The following is a 7,218-nucleotide window of genomic DNA, read 5'->3' on the forward strand; positions in this document are numbered from 1 at the left end:
ATCTGTGATAACCTGCACACACATCACTTTCTGCTGTACAGCTTTGATCTTGAGTGGCTACCAACAATCCATGAATCAAAGGCTTAGTTCCTAGTCCAGGACAGTACTGAGATGGCAGAACCTTCAGGAGGTGGAGACTAGAAGGAAATCAGCCTGGGGTGTGTTGGGGATACAGAGGCTCTGGCCCCTTCCTCTCTCCTTGCTTCCAGCCTGCCATAAAGTGAGCAGTTTCTTTCCCTCTGTGTCCCACCATAAGATCTGCCTTACTACAACCTGAAGGAAATGGGGACAAGGGACCATGGGATGAAACCTCTGGACTGGGAGCCAAAGCAAACTTCCCACCTTATAGATGGATGCTGAGAACATCACAGTCTACTGAAAAGAGAAGAGACTTAGTGAAACCAAAGGTGGAAACAGGATCTGGAGTCTCATAGCATCATAGATAAATGTCCAGGTTGCAATTTAAAAAATAATAATAATTGCCAGGTGTGGTGGTTTAAGCCCAGGAGTTAGGAAGCTGAGGCAGGAGGATTACCATGAGTTTGAGGCTATCCTGGTCTAACAACAAGAGCCAGTCCACCAAGAACTACAGAGAAAAATCCAGTCTTAAATAAACAGAGAAGAAAAATCCTAAAAGTTCAGAATGACAACATGTATGCTAACTGAAAGATAGCACATGTTAAATTAAATTTAAATCTAACCCTGAATTCTAAACTACTAACTGGACTCTTTTAGAATTGAGCAAAAGGAATTTTAAGGCAACAATCATAAGATAGTTTCAATAAGCCATTACAACCAGCAAAACCAGAAGTTATAAAGGAAAACCATGTAAATTAGAGAGTTGAAAAGTACAATGACCATGTTTTACTAGGTGGATTTAGCAGCAGAATGGAGTGACAGAGGGTGGAAAGAGATCAAACTAGAAGATGTGAACAGAAATACCCAATCTGATGATAGGAAAAAATCCTGAGGGAAAAGCCCCAGTGACTAGCAGGACTGAGACACGAGATCTAACTCTCCTGTCACTGAAATTCTGGAGAGAAAATAAAGCTCAAAAGGAGATGATGGCTCCAGGTTCTCTGCTACTGTGTGACCCTGAAATGTCCCCAAAGGCTTGGACTCCAGCTTGGTGCTCTGGGGAGATGGTGGAACCATTAGTGAAATCCACTGGGAGCTTTTTAGTCAGGGAGGGAGGATGGGAACCACAGGGTCTCAATGATAGAAGTGTAGCCATGCCCCCATGATCACGCATGCCCTGGTGAGACACTTAGTCATTTCCTGGCCATACGTCCTACCAAATCCATGCACTGCGTGGTCACATAATTTGCACACAGTGTGATCATGTAATCTATGCCCATGCGTGGAGTAGCCACATGGGCCCATGTGCACATGCGTGCGGGGGTGGGGTGGGAGGGAGGGATGCAGGGGAGTAGTCCATAAAAGGCGGGTTCCATGTACCCTCCTCCCTCCTCCGCACATGTCTTTCCAACAAGCCTGATCACATTATATTCTGTCCCTCCCTCCTTCTAATAAAACTCTGATAGTGGGTTTTGTTGTGCCTTGTGACCTTTCCTCTCAGGGTAAAAGCACTGCATAAAACCAACACTCAGTATCTTCTCTCGCCTCCCTTCCTCTCCCCTTCTCTTTCCTCCCCTCCTCTCCCCTTCTCTTCTCTCCTCTTCTCTTCTTCCCTTCCCTCCTGTCCCCTCCTCTTCTCTCCCCTCTTCTCTTCACCCAGCCATGAGGTAAACAGGCTTCCCCTGCCAGGCGCTCACACCATGATCCCCTGTCCCACCACACATCCAAAGCAACAGGAAATGTTCATGGACTGAAACCTCCAAAGTCTAAACCAATACAAACCTTTGTCTCTGTGAACTCATATTTGTTATAGTAATGGAAAGCTGACTAAGACATGCCCCCAAATTTACCCCAAAACATAAACCTACCTATTTACCAAGAACTAAACCAAACAGGTTAATCATGAAGTCTATAGGAAGACATATAATAAATAAACCTATGAAAACTAAATTAAAAAAAAAAAAACTGGGAAACAACAACAGAAAAGGTACATTACCTATGTAGAGAAAATAATTCCAGTGTCAGTGGATTTCTTATTGAAGCTAGAACAAAACAGCACCAAATCTTCAAGTGCTGAAAGAAATGAACTGTAAACTCAAAAACACATGTGACATAAAGATGCCTTCCAAAATGAACTGTGAGAATTTGTTACTACCAGGTCTGCAACAAAAAGTTGGCAAAAGGAACTTACTGAAGCATCCATAAAAATGTTGAATGGGACTTTTAGAATGTTTGAAAGATGTGCTGGAGGATGGCTCCATGGTTGACTATATACCGCTGTCACACAGGACCCAAGCTTGGTTCCCATCACCCATGTCAGCTGGCTCACAGCTGCCTGTGACTCCGGCTCCGGGGTGGGGGCAGCAATGCTCTCTCCTGGCCTCTGACGGCACCAGCACACACATGCATGCGCGCGCGCGCGCGCGCGCACGCACGCACACACACACACACACACACACACACACACACACACAAAGACGAAGGAGAAAAGAACAATGGAGAGAGCAGAGGCATGTAAGTGTAAGCCTTCTGTTTCCTCTGTGATTTCTAAATTATGTTGTGTGTGAAGCAGAACTTTCACAATGTCTTATGTAGTTCTCATTCATAGAGAGGAAATGCTATTTATTGTAAATGATTGTGGTGGTCTGAATGAGAATGGCCCTCAAAAGCTCAGAAATTTGAATGCTTGGTCACCAGGGAGTGGCATATTTGAAAGGATTAGGACACATAGCATTGTTAGAGGAAGTGTGTCACTGGGGGTGGGCTTTGAGGCTTCAAGAGCCCAGAGTCTGTCTTCCTGCTGCCTATGGATCTAGATGCAGAACTCTCAGCTCCTTCTCCAGTACCATGTCTACCTGCATGCCACCTGCTCTATGACATGATGATAATGGACTAAACCTCTGAAACTATAAGGGAGCCACCTCAGCGAATGTTTTTCTTATAAGAGTTGCCGTGGTCATAGTGTCTTTTCACAGCAATAGAAGACTGACTAAGACAATGGGTAAAATATATAAAAGGAGGTAAGGTTTCCCACTTCACTCAAACTGGCAAAATGTGAGCACCAGTAAATTCTTATAAGTCACAGCAACTTCTTCAAGATGAAAACCTACGAAGGGAAACACTGGAAAACTATTTGTAGGGAATGGAGAGATGGCTCAGCAATTAAGCGGGCTGTACTTTCTTCACATTTGTGGGAAGTTATGTTACAGATGCACCCATGATATTCTGTAAGTCAGAACTAACCAGACATTGCAAAGGAAGAGGAGGAGGAGGAGGAGGAAGAGGAGGAGGGAGAGACTGAGAAGAAAGATTTCCTTAGGAAAAGGCTGCATATCAATGGTGAGAGATGGGCACAGAGCAGCATCAGCACTAGGGCTGGATAGGACAGCCAGGGCTCACACAGATTGACATAGGAATAAGAATTCAGTTTGCTGCTGTGTATTGTGCTGTTCAAAGGCATTTGAGGGGTTAATCTTGGTGACAGGAGAGCCCTGCCCTCCCCCTCCTGAGTCATCGTCCTGGTGTCTCAGCTCACAGGAGCTCTTTTCTTAGCTGTTGTCCTCTTACATACTTTACTTCCCTGGCTGTCACCTTGACCTGTCCACTCCCAGCCAAACGCTGTGGCCATTGCTGCACCTCATCATTCTTTACAACATCCAACTTAAGCATTTTTACTATTATAATGAGAAACTGTCTCTCCAGGTTCTTTAATAAAAATTACTTTTCAAAACAAAAAGGAAGAAAATAGGTGCATAAGATTAGCAGTCCATACACACAGGACAAGAATTACCAAGTGACACAAAAAGTGTTTTGTTTTGTTTTTATCACATAGCAGGTCTTCCTAGAGGAGAAGGGTTGCCTTGGCTGAAGTAAGTGGTTACAGAACCAAGATAGAAGCAAATGTGGGATGTCCTTTAGAAATTAAAAAAAAAATTAGAAGTTCCAGTCAGACAATCACACAGCATCCCTGGTCCAGCCGTGTGGGGTATGTGACAGCATCTCCTGTCTCAGGCAGAGTAAGGCACTGAGTGAACTTCAGAATAAGATTAAAATGCAGAGCAACAGATGACAAAATGTCCACCAGCCATGTGAGCAGACAGACTGAAGAAAGGGGACGATGACACCAGGTTCTTCAACAGGAAACTTCCCACACATCTGCAGACATGGTGGGCATGCCTTAACTTGAACATTAACATGGTTTTCTTCACGTTTTTGTTTGTTTGTTTTCTCAAGAGCAATAAATGCATAGAAGTAGCTGTTAACAAGAATAAAACCTTCGGCAGCTTCCTTCCAGACAATGGTTAATACCCCTAGAATATGAAAAGCTGCAAAAATTCAACACCAGAAAACCTCAAGTCTTCCAGCAAACAAGTAGGAGAGTGCACTGGATGAAGAACTCTAAAAAGAAGACACACAATGGCCAACAGATATTTGAAAAAGTGTTCAATATCCCAAGACATCAGGAAAACATAAAGTAAAGCTGTGCTGAGACCCCACCTCACCCCAGTCAGACTGGTCACCAACCAGGAACAAATGACAGCAAATGCTGCTGAGGAAGGGACCCATGTTTACTGTGGGTAGATGTGTGAATTGGTGCAGCCACCATGGAAATCAGTATGTGTGAAGGGGGGGGGGTTCAAAAAAACGAAAAACAGAACTTCAATATGGCCCAGCTACCCCACTTCTTGTTGTGTCCTGAACGGACTCAGTCCTACCACAGAGATACCTGCAAACCATGTTTACTGCTGCACTGTTCTCAGTAGATAAGAAATGGAGCCAGTCTAGATGTCCATCATAACCGATGGACAAAGAAAATATGGTGCACACACATGATGGAATTGTATTCACTCATGAAAAAAAATGAAGTCATGAAGTTTGCAGGGAAATAGGTAGACCTGGGAATTATTGTAGCAAATGAAATAACCCAGATACAGATAAAGAAGCAGCACATATTTTCTGTCATAGAAGGACCCTAGATTTTAGTTTTTAGATGTGGGGGCAGTGTCAAGGTAGGTTACGAAGCTAGGGAGATCACTAGGAAGGAAAAAGAGCTCTTAAGTGGGGGAGGGCAAAGGTAAAAAAGAGAGCAAAAGAACACATAGTGCTGGATTTTGTCAACAATACAAGCTAGAGTTATCTGAGAGGAGGAAACCATGATTGAGAGAATAAGATCAGATTGCAGACAAAACTGTCAGGCATTTTCTTTAATAATGACTGATGTGGGAGAGTCCAGCCTATTTTGGGTGTTGTCAACCCCAGGCGTGGCCCTGAGTTCTATAAGAAAGCAGGCTGAGTAAGCCATGAGAAGCAAGCCAGTGAGCAGCAGCCTCCATGGCCACTGCCTCAGCTTCTGCCTCCAGGTTCCTCCCTGACTTCTTTCATGATAGGTTGTGGTGTGAAAGTGTAAGATGAAATAACCCTTTCCTCCCCAGGTTGCTTTAGTTACAGTGTTTCACCACAGCAATGGAAACCCAGCTAAGGCGTCATGTGACATGAAAGCAAAGGGGGCCCCTAGAGCAGGAACCAGCAGGAGCAGAGCTGGGGGACAGGGAGAGGGATGGGGAGGAGGGTCAACAAAAGCACACAGGTGTGAGCACGCCATAATGAAACCCACCATTGTATGAAGATTCAAAAAACTATTATTAAAAATGGGAGTCGAGGATTGAGGGGTAAAGGGCAATGAATAGTGGGGGTGAGCAGGGGTGAGCCAGGAGACAAGTCAGAGGCTCGCTGGGCCACTGAGGCACCTATGGTGGGAAGAAGGGGATGTGAGGAGATGGCATGATGCTGTAGGGCACTGACTCTAGGGGAGGTTTGTTGGTTTCCTTTGTCTCAGAACGTGCTCCTCTCCATTCCCGCAGGACTGTCTGGTCAGGTATAAAGTCCATCATGGCGGCTCTTACCTTCAGCACTTGAAAGCTGGTGTGCGGCTTCTGCGGCCTCGGGGACTTCAGGTGAGAAATTCACAGTCATTCTATTTTAAGCTTGTCCTCTCTCTTAGGAGTCTTAAGTTCCTTTCTGAGGCTTTGGATTTACCTGATACTGGTTTTACTCAGCTCCCAAATCCACAAAATTATGTCTCACCAAACTTAGGAAGTTCTTAGTATTTATTACTTTGAATATTATTTCAGCCCCTCCCCTTTTCCTCTTCTTCTGGGACTCCAGTGGGGCAAGTATTAGGACTTCTGCTGTCCTGGAGTTCCAGGGCTCTGCCCATGCCCCTTGCCCTGTTTTCTCCTTGTCATTCAGATTCAGTGAATCTCTTTATCTGTGTTTGGGCTTATGCGTTCTATTGTCTGCATATTCACTCAACTGTTGGGCGCAGTAACTATTTTTAATTTTTCAGCTCTGTAATTTCCATTTAATTCCTCTCAATCTGTAATACTTATTCAGCTAGTCTGTTTTGTGTTTTCACTGTTGTTTTTATCTGTTTGGGTGAACTCGTCATTGCTTAATGTCCTACTGTAATTTTCCAACTTCTAATTCATCTTGATATTGGCACAGTTTAATTTTCTCATTCCAGCTGTGATTTCCCTGGTTGTGTGGTGAGCGTGGCATTTTGCTGTGTAATGGACAGTTGAGAACTGCTAAGAGATTCTAAGTGCTGACTAAGTAATTTTACTATCGGGCAAGTAAATGTCTTGATTGGCTCCACACACAGGTCCTGGCTGACTTTTCTGGTTATGGCTCTGTGGTAGTTTGAATGCAATTAGCCTACATAAGCTCATAGGGAGTGACACTATTAGGAGGTGTGGCCTTGTTGGAGGAAGTGTGTCTCAGTTCACTTCCTGTTGCCTGAGCATCAAGATAAAGAACTCTCAGCTACTTCTCCAGCACCATGTCTGCCTGGATGTCACCTTGTCCCACCATGATGATAATGGACTAAACCTCTGAAACTGTAAGCCACTTCAATTAAATGTTTTCCTTTATAAGAGTTGCCATGGTCATGGTGTCTCTTCACAGCAATAGAAACCCTAACTGAGACAGGCTCCAAAAGTAGTTTTGCCTTCCAGGACATGGCTGTGCAACTCCATTTCTTTTCATTCACATTCTTAACCCTGGGCCCATTCAGTCCAATCTGGTGTCTTCTACTTCCAGAGTGGCAGGCACTTCCCTGGACCACTGGTCCTCTCAGGTGGA

Source organism: Peromyscus leucopus, chromosome 16_21, assembly GCF_004664715.2.
Source record: "Peromyscus leucopus breed LL Stock chromosome 16_21, UCI_PerLeu_2.1, whole genome shotgun sequence".
Lineage (NCBI taxonomy): Eukaryota > Metazoa > Chordata > Mammalia > Rodentia > Cricetidae > Peromyscus > Peromyscus leucopus.